The sequence below is a fragment of the Entelurus aequoreus genome, linkage group LG02 (assembly GCF_033978785.1).
Source record: "Entelurus aequoreus isolate RoL-2023_Sb linkage group LG02, RoL_Eaeq_v1.1, whole genome shotgun sequence".
Classification (NCBI taxonomy): domain Eukaryota; kingdom Metazoa; phylum Chordata; class Actinopteri; order Syngnathiformes; family Syngnathidae; genus Entelurus; species Entelurus aequoreus.
The window spans coordinates 41487788-41509755 of NC_084732.1; the positions used below are offsets into that span (position 1 = coordinate 41487788).

General features: G+C 42.8%; 1 long non-coding RNA gene across 1 annotated transcript; it reads right to left on the reverse strand.

Moving 5' to 3' along the window:
- Positions 1-2842: 2842 nt before the first annotated feature.
- LOC133663260 (uncharacterized) lies at positions 2843-5562 on the reverse strand. The gene is made up of 3 exons (XR_009828273.1): positions 5346-5562; positions 5179-5248; positions 2843-3448 (listed from the first exon to the last, which is right to left on the reverse strand). It is a non-coding gene; the product is annotated as an uncharacterized LOC133663260 (long non-coding RNA).
- Positions 5563-21968: the final 16406 nt, after the last annotated feature.

The following is a 21968-nucleotide window of genomic DNA, read 5'->3' on the forward strand; positions in this document are numbered from 1 at the left end:
GCATGAGAGGACTCCTGTAGGTATGTCCAATGTCCAATGTCCAAATCCCACAATGTTACGGTATTGTTGGTCTGGAATCCCAGAGAGGGCAAGCGTAGCGCAGGTTAAATGTATTTAATAACAAAAACACAGAAATAGTGCAGCAGGGAAGTGCACATGAAGCTTAGAGATATCCTGTAGCAAACCTACACAATATATCAATCAAACATTGGCCTTAGGAAAAATTGATGAACGTCTCAAGACAAGACTTCAGGCTAATTATTAGGGCTGTCAAAATATTTAAATATTTTATCGTGATTAATCACATTGTGTTCTCAGTCACTTAAATTAACCACGTATAATCTCAAATAGATACTTTTCATCATTAAAAAGTGTACCCTAGAAAAATAATTTAAGTTTTTATTACCATGACTGGACAATTAATTTGCTTTAATGAAATGTGTTTTAAACATTATGCTCTTTTAAACAGCTCAGCACAAATAGGACAAACACGCGTTTAATGACAATAAAAAAAAGTACTCTTTGTGCTTTGGTTTCTTGCCAGATTGTGTATATTGTAGAAATACAGCATGTGTATTCCTGCTATAATTAGAAGCGCTTGCATTCAGAGAAGGAGCTACATGTATATATTTAGATACCAGTTTCACACATTATAGATCTGATAGCTCAGTTACAGCTCATGTTATTCTATTTTGTGTTATATGTGTTGTATGTTGCACAATTGCACCAAGTACAATTCCTAGTTTGTGAACCCGTTCTCAAACAATGGCAATAAAAACTATTCTGATTCTGATTCTGATTAAGAACACAAAATGTGGATTGTTACTTAGATTGCTTTGATTGTCAAAGATGTTTGGTAATGCAATTTGTGATATTTCCAACTAAATAAATGCTTCTGATATTCTGTACGTTACATGTTGTTTAAGTTAATGGTATTCATATCTCTGCACAACAATGTATTAACCTTATGTATTTATTAATAAAAGGTAATAATCAGCCTGCTAGACATTCTGTAATTGAGAACTCAACCAGAACATGTTATAAAATAATTTACACAATATTTCAACAGCCGGAAAAATCGCCTTTCTCCACCCCCCATATTCCGCAACTGATGTACTAGCAATTTTTTTTTTTACGTGCAAATATCACAGAATAACATTACAAAACATATTTAACAAAGCATGATCATAATGTAATACTTTTTAATTATGTTAATGTAGTTAAACCTGATGTTTGTGATGGTTTGAGAGGCTGTCTTGACATTTTTTCATGTTGGACGTGACTGTTTGCAATAAAAAAAAGTCACCTTTCAACTTCCTGCCTATTGGCTTTCATTTCTGCTGAGCTTTTAAGTCTTTACTAATGCAGTCACAGGAACAATCCACATTTCACGTTATCAATGCATCTTAACTGTAATTTAAACACGCAAGTGAAGCACCACCCACCTCTGAACGATGCGTGCAGCAGGCATTTGTTGCAGTGATGTCGTCTCACGGCGAAAAATAATTATTTTTTGTCGGGAGAACAACTTGCCATGGCTTTGAACCTGATATTTCCATAATGTACCATTTTCTTTGGCAATTTCTTGTGGCTCATCAGTAACTATAGTGAACGCAGTCAAGTGTCCCCCGCTACGAAATGGCCAGAGGGTCAAAAAAAGACACGTCACGCATTAAAAAGTTATGTTGTAGAAACTTATCGTGTTATTATCGCGTTAACTTTGACAGCCCCACTCATAATACAAGTTGAAGCTAAATTCCACTTAATAAACTGCAAACAACTGAACAGTCAATAATGTGGGGAAAAACAATGGCCTGCGTACTCCAAGTATATTTTCTCCAATCAGCAGTGTGTGTTTTGACAATACCTAGGCAGTATCCAAACACTATTGCTGAGTTTATTGATGTATTGAACAACCTTTATGTTAAACAGTTGGAGGATACCCGGCAGAATACGTTGTGGCCATCTACAACCATGCATTCGGAGCCCAATAAACCAACTGTTGGCAAGTATCGAGTGGGGCATAAAAGTTATTCTAACCAAGCGAAAGAAGTGTGTGCAGCTGCTCTGAAGAATACATTGCTTCTACTTCCATCGGTTTGTTTGCGCCTTTAAAAATGTACATAGACGGAAATGGCCAACGATGAAAGAAAACAGAAGGACGGACAAAAGCATCCCCTGGCTATCCTTAGTTATTTGCAACACCCACCTTGCACCAGCCCCACCTCCCATTCTGTTATTGCTCCTTCTGCTCCTCATGTCTGTTAAGTCAGCATGACATTTTATGATGCCTGGATATTAAAAAGCAGTTTCTATTATGTGTGAGAGGGAAGTGGAAGAGGCACGCTCATGCTAGGTAATTAGGGGAAGCAGGCAGGGGGATATTTATGAAGGCAGGGGGGAGGGGGGACCAGGGGAATGGATGCGTAATGTCCCGCTGTCAGTTGCACTTTCTCTTTAACTCCGTACCAAACGCTACAGCCTCCAATGGTGTGCTTAATTTGTCTTTTTTTGATTGTCGATCACGTTTGGAAAGTAAGGCAAAGACAGCTCACATTTGACCTGACAACTTGTTACGATAAGTCAGTAAAAATAAGTGGTTACCCGTTTTTTGTCAGTAATCCGTTCAAAAAGGAGACCAAATAGTACAAAAACCAAATCGACTTTTCTTATCAGAAACTCCTACAAATATTGTTTTGTGTGAAGTGCTAAATTCTCCCAACATCCTCAGGGTCTCCCGTGGCACACACTGTCCCAGTCAGAGTTGTGTCGGGAACATGTGTGTTGTGTATCAGAGAAGGGAAGGAGGCGACAACCAGGGCAGGACTGCGGTTTACAAGGTTTATTTGAAACCTTTGATGAATATGTGGCGTGTGTATGCTACTCAAAGTGAGTGAGTGTTGACTACGTGTAAAATTAACAATGTAAATGTTACCAAGGGTTGTTGTCTGTAAATGTTGGTTGTATCTTTCGTCGTTATCCAAGGGGAAAGGCGAAGAGGCAGTTCGTGGACAGGCAAGTGGTCGTGGGCAAGAGCAGGGCAGCGTGGTCTAGGTCCGAGCAGGGAGGTCGTGGATCGAGGAGGGCAGTTAGGAATCCAGATGGGTGTCGAGTGACAAGGCACGATCACGGAGGTCAGGAGAGTCAATGTGGAAATACAAAAGGGCATGAACCAGGGGGAAACACGGAGAGAGAGCAAAACAAGGACAAGGAAATCACTGGGAAAGGAATGCCGGACGTGATGCTTACTGGTAGGTTAGCGACGTTCTGGCAAAGGTTCCTTGGGTCCGCTGGTCTTTATGCCGCTCCCCCTCGTCAAGTCCAGGTGCTCTGATGACTGATTGTTTGCAGGCTTGTTGCTGTGTGGGTGTGTTGTGCTCAGCGCGAGCAGAGGTGTGTCTGAGTGTGCTGCCAGCAGAGGGGTTAACAGAAGTGCCTGCAGCTCCAGCTGCAGAGGAAACGTGGGTTCGACTCCGCGTCATGACAGTACACCCTGGTTTCAACTGTGTTCTTAAATAACCATGAATTAGCTTAAATACTTCTAACTTGCATTAATTAGCTCAATCATGTCATTAATCACCAATCATGTATCTCAAATGCTTTGGTTTACAATGGATTTGTTTTCAAAATAAGAAATATCAAAATAAAAGTTAAGCGCTTATTATAGTTCTTTTTTTCCAATTGTTCAAAAATGTATGAACTGTTTCTTCAAATACAAAAATACAAATACCGTATTTTCCGCACCATAAGGCGCCCCGTGTTATTAGCCGCACGTTTAATGAACGGCATATTTCAAAACTTTGTTTACCTGTTAGCCGCCCCGTGCTATTAGCCGCACCTACGCTACGCTAAAGGGAATGTCAACAAAACAGTCAGATAGGTCAGTCAAACTTTAATAATATATTACAAACCAGCGTTCTAACAACTCTGTTCACTCCCAAAATGTAATGTGAAAATGTGCAATCACAAAAATAGTAACACTCAAAATAGTGCAGAGCAATAGCAACATCAATAACTCAACGTTGCTCATACGTTAGTGTCACACAACACACAAAATAAACATTTAAAGCTCACTTTCTGAAGTTATTACTCATCTACAAATCCCTCGAATTATTCTTCTTCGGTGTGCTTCACTTGTTTTTTGACACCATCTGTGATGTGGACGCGCATGCAGTCGTAGATCAACAGGAACGGTGCTGCGTGAAAAAAGTCACCCGGTGTCTTCGCGTAAACGTCTATCAACCACTCGCTCATCTTTTCTTCATCCATCCATCCCTTCGAGTTAGCTTTTATGATGACGCCGGCTGGAAAGTTCTCTTTTGGCAAGGTCTTCCTTTTGAATATCACCATGGGTGGAAGTTTCTGGCCGTTAGCATGGCAAGCTAGAACCACAGTAGGACGACTTCTCATTCCCTGTGGTGCGAATATTCACCCTACGTGCTCCCGTTGTATCCACAGTGCGGTTCACATGAATATCAAAAGCCAGTGGAACCTTGTACGCGTGTCTCTTAGTAGGAGACATTTTGTTGTCTTTACAGAAAAACAAATGAAATTAAATATCCGCGAGCTTCTTCTTCTCCGGGGGCGGGTGCTCACCTTGGCGGTTGCTTACAGTAGAAGAAGAAGCGCTTCCTCTTCTATGGGGCGGTTGCTTACCGTAGAAGAAGAAGCGCTTCCTCTTTTACGGGGAAAAAAGATGGCGACTGTTTACCGTAGTTGCGAGACCTAAACCTTATGAAAATAAATATGAATATTAATCCATATATAAGGCGCACCGGGTTATTAGCCGCACTGTCTGCTTTTGACAAAAATTGTGGTTTTTAGGTGCGGCTTATGGTGCGGAAAATACGGTACTATTTAAATGCACCCTTAAGTTCACAATTAAACGAGGTAGGTTAATTGCACAAAGTTCACATTAATGCTCAAAATGGACTTTTGTGTAGCAACTTGGAGGTATATAAGGTTAAAATGTGCTAAATCTCTCCCTTGCTAGCACAGGTGAGAGATGCACTAAAAATTACCCCTTCAATCACTAAATCAAAAGTACTCAGTAATCTATTACTTCAGTAAAACAAAAATAATCACAGTGTTCCTAGCATGTGCTGTAAACATGAACAAAATAAATATCACCAACACTTATGGCTCAAATAAAACATCACATCATTGTTATTCACTCACCGCTGATCAAGTGAAATGACTGCACACAAGATGTCAGTCAGTGAATATTACACTCTGATGTCACACTGCTCTACAAGGTTCAAACAACACAATATACGGATCAAAAGTTGTATAACAACATTAGAAATGAGGATGGATCGAATAGCAAGCTTATTTTCAAGCCTTACCGAGTGGATGGCCAAGGATTGATCAACAGGTTCTCCGCGTGTGTTCGCATTGCCACGCATGGACCGACAAAACCGGAAGGGGAGTTTCTCTTCTTCCACACTACAGGAAGTTGCATCATACAATGAGTGACACGGAAGGGCTCACAGGCTCACTGATTGCCCTCTAGAGGTGACAATCATGGAGACAGGTAATTTTTACCTCTGCAATTTCTGTTAAGACACCATGTTTATGTCAACATGTTTATGTATATTGTGTATTTTCTATTTTTAACAAATTGTAGAGCAGGTTAAAAATATAAATGAATAACGTAAAGTGCAGATTAGTTTGTACCTGTTTTAACACTTAGTTAATTAACTGAAATGAATGTATCTTTACTAAATGAATTATTTCAACTCAAATGAATTATTTAAACTCCAGGCATATGGTGTTTTCAAGCCTGGGTTACACCGGCACGGTAGAAATCCTCTAGAAGTGAGGGATCGGCAAGGTAGGAGGCTGGCACCCAAGATCTGTCTTCAGGTCCATATCCCTCCCAGTCGACCAAATAAACGAGCCCCCTACCTTGTCGACGGACCCTGAGGATCTCCTTAACCGACCAAACCTGATCTCCATTGGGTAAGAACCTAGAGGGTGGGGGGGCAGGGACAGGAGGGGACAGAGCGCTCTCCGCTACCGGTTTAATCTGGGAAACATGGACCACTGGATGCCGCTTGACCGAGGGTGGGAGAGCCAATTTAACTGATACAGGATTTATGATAGACATGATGGAGAACGGACAAACATGACGTGGAGACAATTTCTTAGAAGGTACCTGGAGGCTGAGGTCCTTAGTGAGAAGCATCACTTGTTGTCCTGGTTTATAGGACGGAGCTGGAATGCAATGACGGTTGGCGTTGCGACACATTTTCTCAGATGCTTTTTCCAAAGCTGCACGAGCGGCTCTCCACACCCTCTGACACCGTCTAATATGAGCTCTAGTAGACGGTACAGCGATCTCCAGTTCTTGTTGGGGAAACAAAGGGGGTTGATAACCTAATGAGCACTCAAATGGAGACATACCGGTAGCGGAGCTCTTCAAGGAGTTATAGGAAAACTCCACCTATGGCAGAAACTTGCTCCAGGATGTGGGTTGACGACTGGCGACACATCGGAGTATGGTCTCCAAGCTTTGGTTCGCTCTCTCGGCCTGCCCGTTGCTTTGGGGATGATATCCCGATGTGAGGCTGACCGAGGCCCTGATTCCCTTGCAGAAAGCTCTCCATACTTGCGACGTAAACTGAGGGCCTCGGTCAGAAACGATATCCACCGGAATACCATGCTGCTTGACAACGTGAAGTGTGAGGAGGTCAGAAGTCTCTGAAGCAGTAGGTAACTTGCGCAGCGGAATGAAATGGGCTGCTTTGGAGAAACAATTGTAAGGATAGTGGTGTTACCTCTGGAAGCTGGAAATCCCGTGACAAAATCCAGGGCGATGTGCGACCAAGGACGGGCAGGAATGGAGAGAGGGCGAAGAAGACCAGCAGGAGGCCTGTGTGACGTCTTACTGCGGGCACAAGTTGAACAAGCAGCGTTAAACTCCCAAGTGTCCTTGGCCATGGATGGCCACCAAAAACGTCTTTGCAGCAGTGATAGGGTTCGTTGAAAGCCAGGATGGCATGAGAACAGGTTTGAGTGCCCCCAATCCAGGACCCTGGGTCGTAGCTCCCGATGGACGAACAGTCTGTTGGGAGGTCCACCTCCCGGTCCTGGATTGGAATGCAGTGCAGACTTAACCAGGTCCTCCACTTTCCAAGTTACCATCCCTATGATGCAAGTGGGAGGAAGGATGGGTTCTGCCACTGCCGGACCGGTAGGTTCTTTCAGAAATAGCCGAGACAGTGCGTCAGCCTTAGTGTTCTTGGACCCAGGTCTGAAAGAAAGCACGTAATTGAAGCGAGAGAAAAATTGCTGCCACCTTGCCTGGCGATTGTTGATCCTCTTGGCAGCTCGGATGTGTAGGAGGTTGCTGTGGTCGGTAAGGATCTGAAACTGGTGTCTAGCTCCTTCCAACCAGTTTCTCCATTCCACCAGGGCCTCATGGACCGCAAGTAATTCTCTATTCCCAGCATCATAATTCTGTTCGGCCGTGGTCAGGCGCCTGGAGAAAAAAGCAACAGGGTGAACCAAATTGTCATTCTTTGACCGTTGAGAGAGAATAGCCCCAATCCCCGAGTCTGAGGCGTCAACCTCCACCAAAAAAGCAGTATCTAAGTCGGGATGGACTAGAATGGGGGCTGAAACAAAACGCTCCTTTAACTCCTCGAAGGCCTTCCTCGCCAAAAGAGTCCACACAAAAGGAACGTTTGTAGACGTGAGTGAATGGAGTGGTGCCGCAACTCTACTGAAGTCTTGAATGAATCGGCGGTAGAAGCCAGCGAAGCCGAGGAACCTCCGAAGTTCCGTCCAAGTAGTGGGTTGCGGCCACTTCACCACGGCCTCCACCTTCTTCGGGTCTGTCCTTATGTGACCCTTTTCGACCACGAATCCGAGGAACTCCACCGAAGAGGAGTGGAAGCAGCACTTTTCAGCCTTAACAAATAGACAGTTTTCCAAAAGACGTTGCAGGACAAGTCGAACATGTTTCTGGTGATCAGAGAGGTTACGGGAGAAAATTAGAATATCATCGAGGTATACTACCACAAATTGGTCCAGCATGTCCCGAAGAATGTCATTGACAAGAGTTTGAAAAACTGCAGGTGCGTTGGTGAGTCCAAAAGGCATCACCCGGTACTCATAATGCCCCATATGAGTGTTGAAAGCCGTCTTCCACTCGTCCCCCTCTTTGATCCGGACCAGGTAATAGGCGTTACGAAGAACCAGTTTGGTAAATATGGTAGCAGGTGCCAAAGGTTCAAAAGATGAGTTGAGTAGTGGAAGAGGGTACTTATTCTTAATTGTGATGTTGTTAAGGTGACGGTAGTCAATGCAGGGACGAAGGGATCCGTCCTTCTTGGCAATGAAAAAGAATCCCGCCGCTAGTGGAGACTTGGATGGTGTAATGATGCCTGAGGCAAGGCACTCAGTGATATAGTTCCTCATAGCTTCTTTCTCTGGCAGAGAAAAATTGTATAGGCGACTAGACGGCAAAGTAGCGTTAGGGAGTAACTCGATGGCACAATCATAAGGTCTATGAGGGGGTAGTCCCAGGGCACGTACCTTGCTGAAGACCTCGGCTAAGTCATGGTAGCAAGCTGGAACCAGAGATAGATCTACCTGGGGAGTCGTGGTAGTGGAATGGTAGACCGGATGAGATGCTGATCCAAGACAGTTGGCCATGCAGGGTGTGCTCCATGCCAGAATTCTGCCGGAAGACCAAGAGATATGAGGGTTGTGGTGACGAAGCCAAGATCTTCCAAGTACCAGCGGGGCTACCGGAGCTTCCAGCACCCATAAACTAATGGTCTCTCTGTGATTTCCAGAAATGGTCATGGAAAGGGGCTCAGTGCGGTAATTGATGGGGCCCAATGGCCGTCCATCCAGGGCCTGTGCTGGCAGCGTCTTGTCCAGGGAGATCAGGGGAATGCCCATTTGCCGGGCAAACTTGTAGTCCAAAAGACTTTCATCAGCTCCAGAGTCCACAAATGCCTGTACTTGAATGATCCTCTGGTCCCAGGCCAGAATAGCGGGTAGCAGTATGTCGGGGTTTTCCTCATTACGGGGAAATAAAGTATGGCTCACCAGGACTGCCATTGAGGTAGTTCTCTGGTTTCGTTCTGCTGCTCGCTCACAAAGTCTTAGGTCAAATTGGAGGGCTAGTCCTTGCAGGAAGTAGGTCTGTCTCTCAGTAGACCGTCCTTAATCTCTTCAGAGAGGCCGCGGCGGAATGCGCTTTGGAGCGCCCGGTCCCCCCAACCGCTGTCCGCCGCCAGGGTCCGGAATTCCAGGGTATAGGCTGCCACGGAACGTGATTCCTGCGAAATGGAGTGTAGACGTCCAGCCGCGTCCCCCCCATCCTTGGGGTGATCAAAGACAGCCCGAAATTCTGCACGGAACGCAGAATAGTCGGCGTTGAGCCCAATGGTCCTGTTGACTGCAGCAGTAGCCCACTTGAGAGCCGGGCCGGAAAGTAAGGAGAAAATAAATGCAATCTTGGCGCCGTCTGAGGAATAACGGGAGGGCTGGTGCCGAAAAATGAGGTCACATTGTACCAAAAACCCTCTACAAAGTTCAAAGTCCCCTTCAAAGGGTTTAGGGCTGGCAGTCCTGGACTCTCGTTCCAAAATGCTGTATTCGGGTCCAGGAACTGGAGAAGCACGTGGAGGTACCACCGGTCCAGAACTGTTGTCCAGCTTGGAATAAAGTCTGGTAAAAGCTCTCTCAAGATGATCCTCAAGGGCAGTAAACCGAACCTGGTGTTCGCTAACGACGGAGCTAAGGATAGCTTGGTCGGAAGATATGGCTATCTGGGCCTGGGGCTTGCTGCTGTCGCCTGGTTCCGACATGTTGGCCAGAACGTACTGTTGTGTATCAGAGAAGGGAAGGAGGCAACAACCAGGGTAGGACTGCGGTTTACAAGGTTTATTTGAAACCTTTGATGAATATGTGGCGTGTGTATGCTACTCAAAGTGAGTGAGTGTTGACTATGTGTAAACAGCTAAAATTATGTACAAAGCACACTATAAACTGCTAACAAAGAATGTACAACAATTCTTCTCAACAAAAGAGGCGAAATATAACCTTAGAGGAAAATCTGATTTAAAACATCTGTATGCGCGTACAACACTTAAAACGTTTAGTATATCAGTATGCGGAATTCAAATATGGAACGGATTAACCAAAGAAATCAAACAAAGCAGCAATATGATTCAGTTTAAGAGACTGTTCAATCTACAAGTGTTCACAAAGTACACAGAACAAGAATTATGATGAACATTTTGAACCCTTTTTTTTTTGTTCCCTTTTTTTATTGAAATCAAAGATTATTTATGTATTTAATATTTGTATGTATACTATGGTACATTATTTATTTATTATTTATCTGTTCACTGTTCTGTTACAGAGAACAAGGAAATTGGATACAATTGTTATGGTATGAAAAGGGGTAGGATTAAATAAACTCTGCTTCCTCCTACTCCTTTTCGGACGTGCTGTAATGAAACGACTGGAACTGTGTGATGCATAACATTGTATTGTATGCATGTTCGAAATAAACTGAAACTGAACTGAACTTCAATTATTGGCGTGAAATGCATGTTATTTTGTTACGACAATGTAAGTGTAAACGCCAATGTCACAGAGTCAAAGTTAAAATATAAAAAGTCAGCTTCAAATGTGTATAATGAACGATGTGGATGTATAAAAGTTATTTACATTTTTCAAGTGTAGTTGAAGCAACTACACAAACAACTTGGCCTTACAGCTGTCCGCAAACGGATGGCTTAGCGGAAAGTTTCAATCAGACATTGAAATCTAGGCTTCAAAAATGTGTAGATGACACTGGTCGAGACTGGGATAAATGGCTCCCCATTTTGCTGTTTGCTTACCGAGAAGTACGACAAGCGTCTACTGGATTCTCTCCCTTTGAGCTGATTTATGGTTTTCCTTTGCAATGTCCACCGGATTTCCTCAAGAAAACCTGGGAATCCAAACATCAGGCACCTCAAGGAACTCTGGTATATATACTGCAGATGCGAGACAGTCTAGAGCACAACCGAGCACAGGCAAAGCAAAATCTTGGGAAAGCTCAGTTAAAAATATAAAAGTTGGTGTGAACAGAAGGCGCACCAAAGAGTGCTACAGCCTGGCCAGAAGGTGATGTTGCTGCTTCCAACCTCCAATAATAAACTGTTGGCCCAGTTTCAAGGGCCTTATTTAGCAAGTTGGTCCGGTAACATATGAACCAAAATATCTTATTTGAATAGTTATTTTCTATTTTCTAAATTTGAACATAGACAAAATATAATTATTCATGCTAAAATTCGGATTATGATGTAAAGTCAACGACTAAAAATAAGTAAATAGCTTTTAAAAGAAGGGACATTTCTGAAAATAAAATGTTAAATCTTGGCAAGTGTTGGGCTATGATTGTAATATAGGATAAAGGTTGATGATAATCTAATGATGTGCTTGAACTTAATTTCTCATACTATGATCAGTTTAGTCTGAAAACACTGCACATTTTTTGACACTTGCCAATATTTTAAATTTCATCTTTTGAAATTTCCCTAATTTTTTTTAGCCATATTTACTTATTCTTAGTCATTGACTAATCTTCACTTTTAGCGTGAATATATATATATATATATATATATATATATATATATATATATATATATATATATATATATATATATATATATATATATATATATATATATATATAAATATATATATATATATATACATATATAATATATATATATATATATATATATATATATATATATGTGTGTGTGGGGAAAAATTTACAAGACTATTTCATCTCTACAGGCCTGTTTCATGAGGGGTTTCCTCAATCCTCAGGAGAAATCTCCCGAGGATTGAAGAAACCCCTCATGAAACAGGCCTGTAGAGATGAAATAGTCTTGTGATTTTTTTCCCACACATACATATTACGCTCTACCACGGTATCGAGCACTATTTTTTTGGATAATGTAATTAAGACATACAGTGGGGCAAAAAAAGTATTTAGTCAGCCACCCATTGATTGTCAATGGGTGGCTGACTAAATACTTTTTTGCCCCACTGTATGTATATATATATATATATATATATATATATATATATATATATATATATATATATATATATATATATATATATATATATATATATATATATATATATATATATAAAACAAAACTATTCAAATAAGATCCCCACAGAGACAATGCTGTTTAAAGATTCTGCAACATCTCAAGGATGTTTAATTTAAGAATTGCAGGTTGAACAATTCTTGTTTTCTTTACTTATTTCTAGCTTAAATGTCCTGCTAGTTTTTACATATACAGTACAAATCTTAATTTAGGATATATTGTCAAGTAAAAGGATCTGTCCATGCAGCTCGTTAATTTCTGTTAAGCGCATTTAATAATATAAATAGCAAAGCCATGTTGAATATCTTACGCAGTGACGTCATGTGCCTGCGTGCATGGAAATGGTATGTTGTGAGCATGCGCAGAATAAACGGTGCAGTGAGTTCCTGGACCAAAAGAAGTAATGGTGGTTTGTTTATTTCCTCCCGTGAATATAAAGTGCTAGCTGACCACATTGGTGACTGTTATAACGATAGACTGCTGCAGAATGAGTAGTGCTACAGGTTATGGGCCCAGTCATTCAGGCCAAAGATGGTTTAGACTTTTATTCGACGGTGACGAGAAAAATTATGAACTCTGGGAAACGAGGTTCCTCGCACACATGGAGTTACGTGGTCTCGGAGGAGTTATCCTGGAATACCCGCACATAGATGAGGAAGACGAAGAAGCTCTCGCGGAAGATGAGGCAAAAAACGGTGAGGCATATGCGGAGCTAGTGCAGTGTCTAGACAATAAGAGTTTGTCGTTGATAATGAGGGACGCGAAACGTGATGGAAGAGCAGCACTGGAGATTCTTCGCGAGCATTACGCGGGAAAAGACAAACCCCGTGTTGTGAGTTTGTATTGTGAACTTTCCTCGCTCCATAAGGCTAGTAATGAAACGGTCACAGACTATATTATTAGAGCAGAGACTATTTTCACGTCATTAAGAAGAGCAGATGAACAGATAAGTGATGGGCTTCAGATAGCCATGGTAGTAAAGGGGCTACCTGACTCATATAAGCCATTCGTCGTGCACATTACCCAAAAAAATGACACTGTAACGTTTGGCGAGTTTAAAACGAAACTGCGAAGTTATGAGAGTACAGAAAAATATGGGAAGAACGACGTGAATGCAGAAGAAGACAATGTGATGAAGGCTAGCGGGGCAGCAAGATTACATGGAAGAGGAAGAGGAAAGAAAATGGATCTAGCTGATGTCGAGTGTTACACATGTGGGAAAAAGGGACACATGGCCAGGACATGCCCTGACGAATCCCAGGCGAGAAGAGAGTATCGAAAATGGGATACACCACATCGGGGAAGGGGACGCGGTCGAGGACGAGGCCATGACCATATAAAGAAAGCTGATGGGGAGGCAGAACCTACATTTTTCTGTTTCTTCAAATTGAGTGACTGTCCTCCACAAATAGGAAACAAGAAGGGTCTCATGGTCAACTGTGGCGCCACGACCCACCTGATCAACGACGCTACAAAGTTCAAGACAGTCGACAAGAGCTTCAGGCCTGAGGACCACATGATTGAGCTTGCCGATGGAACCAAGGTGAGCGGGATGGCGAAGATGAGGGGAGACGCCGAAGTGTACTTGCTGGACAGCGAGAGATGACGAGTCAAAACAAGGCTCAAACAAGCACTTTACATCCCATCGTTTCCACAAAACATTTTTTCAGTGAAATCAGCGACAGCCAACGGAGCGGAGCGGAGCTTCAAGGACGGTGATAACTGGCTGGTCCACAAGGATGGTACCAGTGCTTGTAGGACGCCGAGATGAGCGGTCGCACCCTCTTTCGCTCCCGATCGGGAATTCAAACAACTGCTCGGATTATCCCACACTTCCTCCTTTTTGTACTGTGGATCACGGATTTATATTTTAAACCTCCTCGGATACTTCACCCTCTTGAAAATGAGAGTCAAGAACGCGAAATGGACATCCATAGTGACTTTTATCTCCACGACAATACATCGGCAAAGCACCTTGGTTTTGGAGCTAACGTGTTAGCATCGTGCTTGACTGCACATCGAGGCAAAGTGAACATGCCCCTGACTGGAAGGATAGACAGAAAGTCAATAATACTACTATTACTTCTACTATCAGGAGACACTGAACTCAACCCTGGACCTGCAACAACACGGTTAATGTTGTCCCGACTGGCGAAGACTAGCAATGCTACTGCTAGCGTCGCCATCGAAGCTAACTCAGCTACCGGCTCATCTCAGCTCAAGCTCACCTGTGCTCCAGCGATCGGCGGCTCGGCGGAGGACTTCGCCCCGTTCATCGACACGGTCGGAGGCTCGGCGGCGGCGTTGGAGGACGACCCAGTCATCAGAGAAGGCAGCGACTCAGCGGCGGTGAACGACACGGCGGCGGTGGACGGCGACCCAGCCATCGGTGATGGCGGGGAACTGCACGAGATGGCGGGGGTCCATTCGGCCTCTCCCCGGTCCATGACGGTTGAGGACGCGGCATACACAGGATTTAGAGGCGCCTTTACAAAAACATTTTCGTTGTTCTCTTTGTCTTCAAAAAAGCCAGCCAAAAGGAAATCCACCCCCAGCAACCCTACCTTGCATCCCCCTCTCCCCCTCTCCAACTCCGCCCCTCCCCCTCCCTCCCCCTTCACCTGGAGGAAGAGCAATATGCCTCTCTCTCTCTCTCCTTTCTCTTCCTTCTGTTCTTCAACTTCAACAGTAATAATAACCAACAACTTTTCTGGTCAGTACCACAACACAGCGGACTCTGATGCCCTTTTTGGTTCCAGTGGACTACATCTCATCCACCTTAATGTGAACAGCCTCTCTAGAGCCAAACTCGACCAAATCAGAGAAATGTTCCTCAACACGAAGGTAAAAATCTTGTGTTTCTCTGAAACCAAATTTGATCAAAGTATTTCTGACTCAGAGATAGAAATAGAAAACTTTTCGGTTATCAGAAAGGACAGGAATAAACACGGTGGGGGCGTTTGTATGTATATTCACCAAGATATTAAATACATAACTCGCACTGATCTTAACCACAATGACCTGGAATCTGTGTGGGCGGAAATCAAATTTAAAAACGCTAAGCCGGTACTAAAAGGGACTGTTTATAGACCCCCTAATCAGAGTGATTTCTATAGGGTTTTGGAAGAATGCTTGGCGGGGACAGACAACGTGGAGAAAAGTATAACTGGGGATCTGAACACAGATATTCAACGCAAAGATGCGCCTGTCTTCAGATCCTTCAGCAAGTTTTGTAATCTGCACGGTCTTTCCCAGCTAATAGCGCTACCTACAAGGGCGTGTGATTCCACCCAATCAACCATAGATCTCATTCTCACTTCAGACCGGCCTAAAATAAAAAATAGTGGGGTCATGATCTGTGGTCTTAGCGACCACTATCTAACCTTCTGCACCCGCAAAATAGCTAAACCTAAAGCCAATGGCCACATAACAGCCCAATCCAGATCCTTCAAAAAATACTCCAATGACAATTTCAATTTAAAATTAGATGAGTGGGACTGGTCCCCTGTGCTCGCGAGCAACCTGGTCGATGTTGCTTGGGATCGCTTCAAAACGGCGTTCCTAAAGATACTAAATGACATGGCTCCCGTGAAAACAGTCAGGATCAAAGCCCGCTCGGAACCATGGATGAATCCGGACCTATTAGCTGCCATAAAAGACAGAGACAGGAAATACTCTGAATACCAAAAATGTAAAACAGAAGTAGATAAACAACCCAATAATATCAACCTCAAATTACTCCTTTCAACTCTCAAAAAGCAATGCAATAAATTAAGAAATAAGTCAACCAACCTGACTAAATCCTTAAAAAAAAATTACATTAATGACAAAATAGAGGAAAACACAAATAAGCCACGTGAGCTCTGGAAAATTCTCAACAACCAGCTTCCTGGTTGCAGCCAGAAACTTAAAACAACATAAAAAACATAAATAAATAAATGATAAATGGGTTGTACTTGTATAGCGCTTTTCTACCTTCAAGGTACTCAAAGCGCTTTGACAGTATTTCCACATTTACCCATTCACACACACATTCACACACTGATGGCAGGAGCTGCCATGCAAGGCGCTAACCAGCAGCCATCAGAAGCAAAGGGTGAAGTGTCTTGCCCAAGGACACAACGGGCGTGACTAGGAAGGTAGAAGGTGGGAATTGAACCCCAGTAACCAGCAACACTCCGATTGCTGGCACAGCCACTCTACCAACTTCGCCACGCCGTCATCAGCATCAAGGAGGGTGACTCCCTCATTACAGACAAAATGGAAGTAGCTAGCAGACTTAACATCTTTTTCACCAGCATAGCCGCAACCCTTGTCAACAAGCTGTCCCACCACTCTGGTCGCTTTGGTGTAGAACACATTAAAGCCTTCTACAGAAAGCCAACGATGATTTCAAATTAGAAATGGTCACAGCTGATGAGGTGTTTAAAAAATTGAGCGCGCTCCACCCTAACAAGGCCACCGGCCTTTATAATATTCCCTCCAGATTCCTCAGGGACTCTGCCTCCATCATTGCCCCGATCATCACGCACATAATAAACCTATCAATTACACAAGGCCAAGTACCAAAATATTTTAAGATTGCAAGAGTAACTCCCCTCTTTAAAAAAGGAAGCAAATTGGAACCTGGCAACTACCGACCTGTTTCTATTCTCAGTTCCATTTCGAAAGTAATGGAAAAAATTGTTTATGAACAGGTCGATAGTTACCTTGCCACTAATAAACTCATGTACAAATTCCAATCCGGCTTCAGAACTAACCACTCCACTGACACATGCCTTCTCTATCTGACCGACCACATCAAACATGAGGTGGACGCGGGCAAATACTGCGGCATGGTCATGCTGGACCTTCAGAAGGCCTTTGACACCGTTAACCACGCTATACTGTTGGATAAGCTCAGAGCAATCGGATTTAACAAAAACTCATGGAGCTGGATGCAATCTTACTTGGAGGGGAGGGAGCAGGTGGTAGAGGTGAACGGCACCGTGCCCCCCCCCCCCTCTCGGTGAGCTGTGGAGTCCCCCAAGGCAGTATATTGGGACCTTTACTGTTCCTAATATACATAAACGACATGTCATCGGCATGCGACTGTGAATTGTTTTTGTTTGCGGATGACTCTGCCTTGCTGGTATCCGGCAAGGACAAGTCACAGGTGGAGAAAATCCTCAGTGCTGAGCTCTGTAGAACTTGCACCTGGCTCGCTGACAACAAGCTATCCATACACTTGGGTAAAACAGAATCCATCCTGTTTGGGTCCCACATCAACCTCAAGAAAGTCAATGACTTCACCATAAAAGTGGGTGACATTGTTATCACCAGGAAAGATGAGGTCACCTACCTAGGTTCCATTCTAGAGGCTAACCTTTCCTGTGATAAAATGGCAACCAAGGTAATCAAAAAGGTTAACCAACGAACGAGATTTCTCTACAGAATCTCCTCTCTGGTCAACAAAAGCACCTTGAGGATTCTGGCGGGAACTCTCGTTCAACCCTTTTTCGATTACGCATGCACCTCCTGGTACCCTAGCACCTCCAAAACCCTCAAATCTAAACTCCAAACATCTCAGAACAAGCTAGTCAGGTTACTGCTAGACCTCCACCCCATATCCCACCTCACTCCTACCCACTTCTCTAAAGTGGGCTGGCTCAAGGTGGAGGACAGAATTAAACAACTAGCACTGAGCCTAGTCTATAAAATCCGCTACACCTCCCTGATACCGAAGTACATGTCAAACTACTTCCTTAACCGCCATAACCACAACACCAGGGGGAGCTCCACTAACCACGTTAAACCCAGATTCCGAACTAACAAAGGTCTTAACTCATTCTCTTTCTATGCCACATCAATGTGGAATGCGCTCCCAACAGGTATAAAAGAAAGGGCATCTCTATCCTCCTTCAAAACCGCAATAAAAGTTCACCTCCAGGCAGCTACAACCCTAAACTAACACCCTCCCCGGATTGCTAACAATCAAATGTAAACAATCAAATGCAGATACTTTTTCTTATGCCTTCTGATCTCTCTCTCTCTCTCTCTCTCTCTCTCTCTGTCTCTCTTTCTCTATGTCCACTACTTGATATCCATATCCTACCCCCCCCTACCAAGTCAGACCTACACTGTTTCAATGTCCATTTCTCTGATGATGCAATTGTTGATGCTGATTGTTGATGACAGAAGTGTTGATACCAACCAAACCTAACACCCCCCCCCCATATCCCACACCCCGGATTGTAAAGAATGTAAATAATTCAATGTATATACTCTGATGATTATCTTGTGTGATGACTGTATTATGATGATAGTATATATGATAGTATATATCTGTATCATGAATCAATTTAAGTGGACCCCGACTTAAACAAGTTGAAAAACTTATTCGGGTGTTACCATTTAGTGGTCAATTGTACGGAATATGTACTTCACTGTGCAACCTACTAATAAAAGTCTCAATCAATCAATCAAACCAAGTTCAAAATGGATGTGTATGGTAGGCTGTATTACCTTATCACAGTAGAAGATCATGTTGATGAAGTGTACGAGTGTCATGACATTCAAACATGGCATATAATGTGTATTATCCTGATACTGGAAAAGTACTAAAACATAGGCTGGTAAAATTCATCACCAAAGGTAGTGCAGATAGCCAGACTCAGACATATTGTGATATGGGGAGTGAGATTGAGAATTATGAAGATGCACGGCCAAAGGTAGTCAAGCAGGGTCAGGGACAGCCTAATGAGAGTAAAGAGTCTAGTGTTGAGGAGACTGCTGAAGCAAAGCTACCCCAGACAGGTAGTACTCAGAGAGAACAGGGAGAAAGGAGGTATCCTATAAGAGAGAAAGACTCCAGAATAATTAAGTACCAGTGTAAAGCTGAGTGTAATATTGACGATAGTGAAAATGTAGATAATTTCTACAGAGTGGCATATGATGTACCTAAAACATTTACAGAAGCTATGGACTCTAAGAAGCCAAAAATGTGGGTTGACGCAATGAAAGAGGAGATGAACTCTTTGACAGAGAATGAAACTTTCACTCTGACCCCACTGCCAAGAGGCAAACAAGCAGTGGGAGGTCGCTGGGTATATACAGTGAAAGAGAGCCCAGATGGAATAGAGACTTGTAAAGCAAGATATGTCGCAAAGGGTTATGGTCAAGTGGAAGGGATTGACTATAAAGAGACTTTTTCACCGACAGCCAACATGACGTCTGTCCGAGCATTGATGCAGGTGGCTGTACAGGAGGACCTTGCCCTGCACCAAATGGATGTAAAGACTGCTTACCTACATGCTCCAATGGACTGTGAGGTATATATGGAACAACCGGAAGGTTTTGAGGTCAAGTCAAAAACAGGAGAACACTTAGTGTGTAAACTCAATAAGTCATTGTATGGTTTAAAACAGTCCGGGCGTAACTGGAACATGTCACTGCATGATCATCTTACAGAGAATGGTTTTGTCCAAAATGATGCTGATCATTGTGTCTACAGCAGTTGAATCTGAGAATGAGAAAGTGATTCTGTTGGTATGGGTGGATGACCTAATCATAGCGGCGAGTAGCAACACCTTACTCAGTGATGTAAAGGAAATGCTGAAGAGAAGGTTTAAGATGAAAGATATGGGTCCACTAAAACACTTTCTGGGTATTGATTTCAAACAGAGTGAAGGAGAGATCAAAATGACTCAAAAGAAACACATAGAGAAGATGTTAGCAAAATTTGGAATGTCAGACTGCAAGCCAAGATCCACCCCATGTGAGCAAAAGTTAAACTTTGACAATGAGGGTGAAGTTATCGATTCAACTGGATATAGACGAAATAGTAGGTAGTTGTATCTACATTATGACATGTACTAGACCTGACTTGAGCTGGGTTGTTAGTAAACTATCACAACACCTAGCAGAACCAACGCAGCAGCATTGGGCTACAGCAAAGCACCTACTACGGTACTTAAAGGGTACTATAGATCAAGAACTACACTTCCAGAAATGTGAGAAAAGCCTTCAGCTTGAGGGATATAGTGATGCTGATTGGGCAGCTGATAAAAATGATAGGAGGAGCACAACTGGATACTCTTTCAGCTTGACTGAAAATGGTCCAGTTATATCGTGGAAGAGCAGGAAACAGCCAATGGTGGCACTCTCCACCTGTGAAGCTGAGTATATGGCACTAGCAGCCACTACTCAAGAGAGTATGTACCTTGTGCAACTACTTAAAGGAATAGATAGTAGTCACCAGCATCTACCAGTCAAGATATATGAGGACAACCAAGGGGCAATAGCTTTATCTAAGAACCCAGTATGCAGACAGAGGAGCAAACACGTAGATATAAAGTACCACTTTATATGGTCTGCACACACAGAAGGGAACATTTCTATAGAATACTGCCCTACTGCAAACATGGTAGCTGATGTTTTTACCAAGCCAGTGACAGAGGCTAAATTTGAGAAGTTCAAGGGGTATTTGTTTGGAGAGTGATGTGAATTGGCAGATGTAAATAAGTTTGAAGTTTTAACACTGCCAGTATGCCAAAATGTTTTATTTTGGAGTTATGTATTTTTGGTTTTTGTTTTACCATTATAGAGAGCTATAAACATGTCTTTGAGTGGGAGTGTTAAGCGCATTTAATAATATAAATAGCAAAGCCATGTTGAATATCTTACGCAGTGACGTCATGTGCCTGCGTGCATTGAAATGGTATGTTGTGAGCATGCGCAGAATAAACGGTGCAGTGAGTTCCTGGACCAAAAGAAGTAATGGTGGTTTGTTTATTTCCTCCCGTGAATATAAAGTGCTAGCTAACCACATTGGTGACTGTTATAATGATAGACTGCTGCAGAAATGAGTAGTGCTACAATTTCACTAGATTTTAGTATTTTTTCGAAAAATCTATTTTTTTTCTCTTGAATTTTGACAGCTCTTATCTTTTCAGTGTACAAACTGTCAGAGGTTAAACTCAAACATAAACTAAAGTTGAAGTCTTAAAAGTAGAGGAACAATTTTGTCATCGTCTTGGCCCGTCCAACACATGCATATACAGTGTCAGTTCCATCTTTGCCCTTGAACAATCAGCCCTGTGGTTCTTGGCCCTGTGCAGCTGTACTGTGTCTTACATTTAACATTCAATGATATTTTCAGCTGGACCTGGCTGGCCCACCAGCTCAATAACACTTGGAGGCTTTGACAGAATTGAGTAAAGATGCTTCTGACACCTCGGGGACTCAGCAGCATCCCTGGATCCGTACCTCTGCTAGCACGGGTCACTCTCGGGTTTGTTGCTTTCCCCGGTTCAGAAACACAATGAAACTTTAACCTCATCATCGTAGCCAACGTGTCTCCTGGTAGCACTTCTGGATTTAGAGCTGGGAAATTGCACTTTGTGTCCGAGGGGTGATCAGGGACAGATGTTATTGTTTCAGTCTAAAACTACTGTACCCTTTAATTCAGTTAACAATATAGTCCACAATACCTTGTACCTAAAATATGCTGTGCACTTCCCATTATCAATTATTTGAAGAAAAAAAAAATGGGAGGGATGTCCCAATCAACATTTTTGGCTAAAATCACATTTTTTTAGGTCACAGATCATATTCGATTTTGAGTCCAAATCTGATACTTTCAGAATGTATTATAGAACTGAAAATGTTTTATAGCAAGTAACCAAAGTAAACACAATAACACAGGTTATTAAATCTTATTTTGATTATGTTTTTGAATTTGCTAGTGTTGTTGTAAATCAGATGATGGAGTAGTAAATTTGTGGTATCTCTCAAAGCTTTCCTGTTACCAAAGACTTACTCCCGGAGTTTGTAAGCAATAACAAAAAT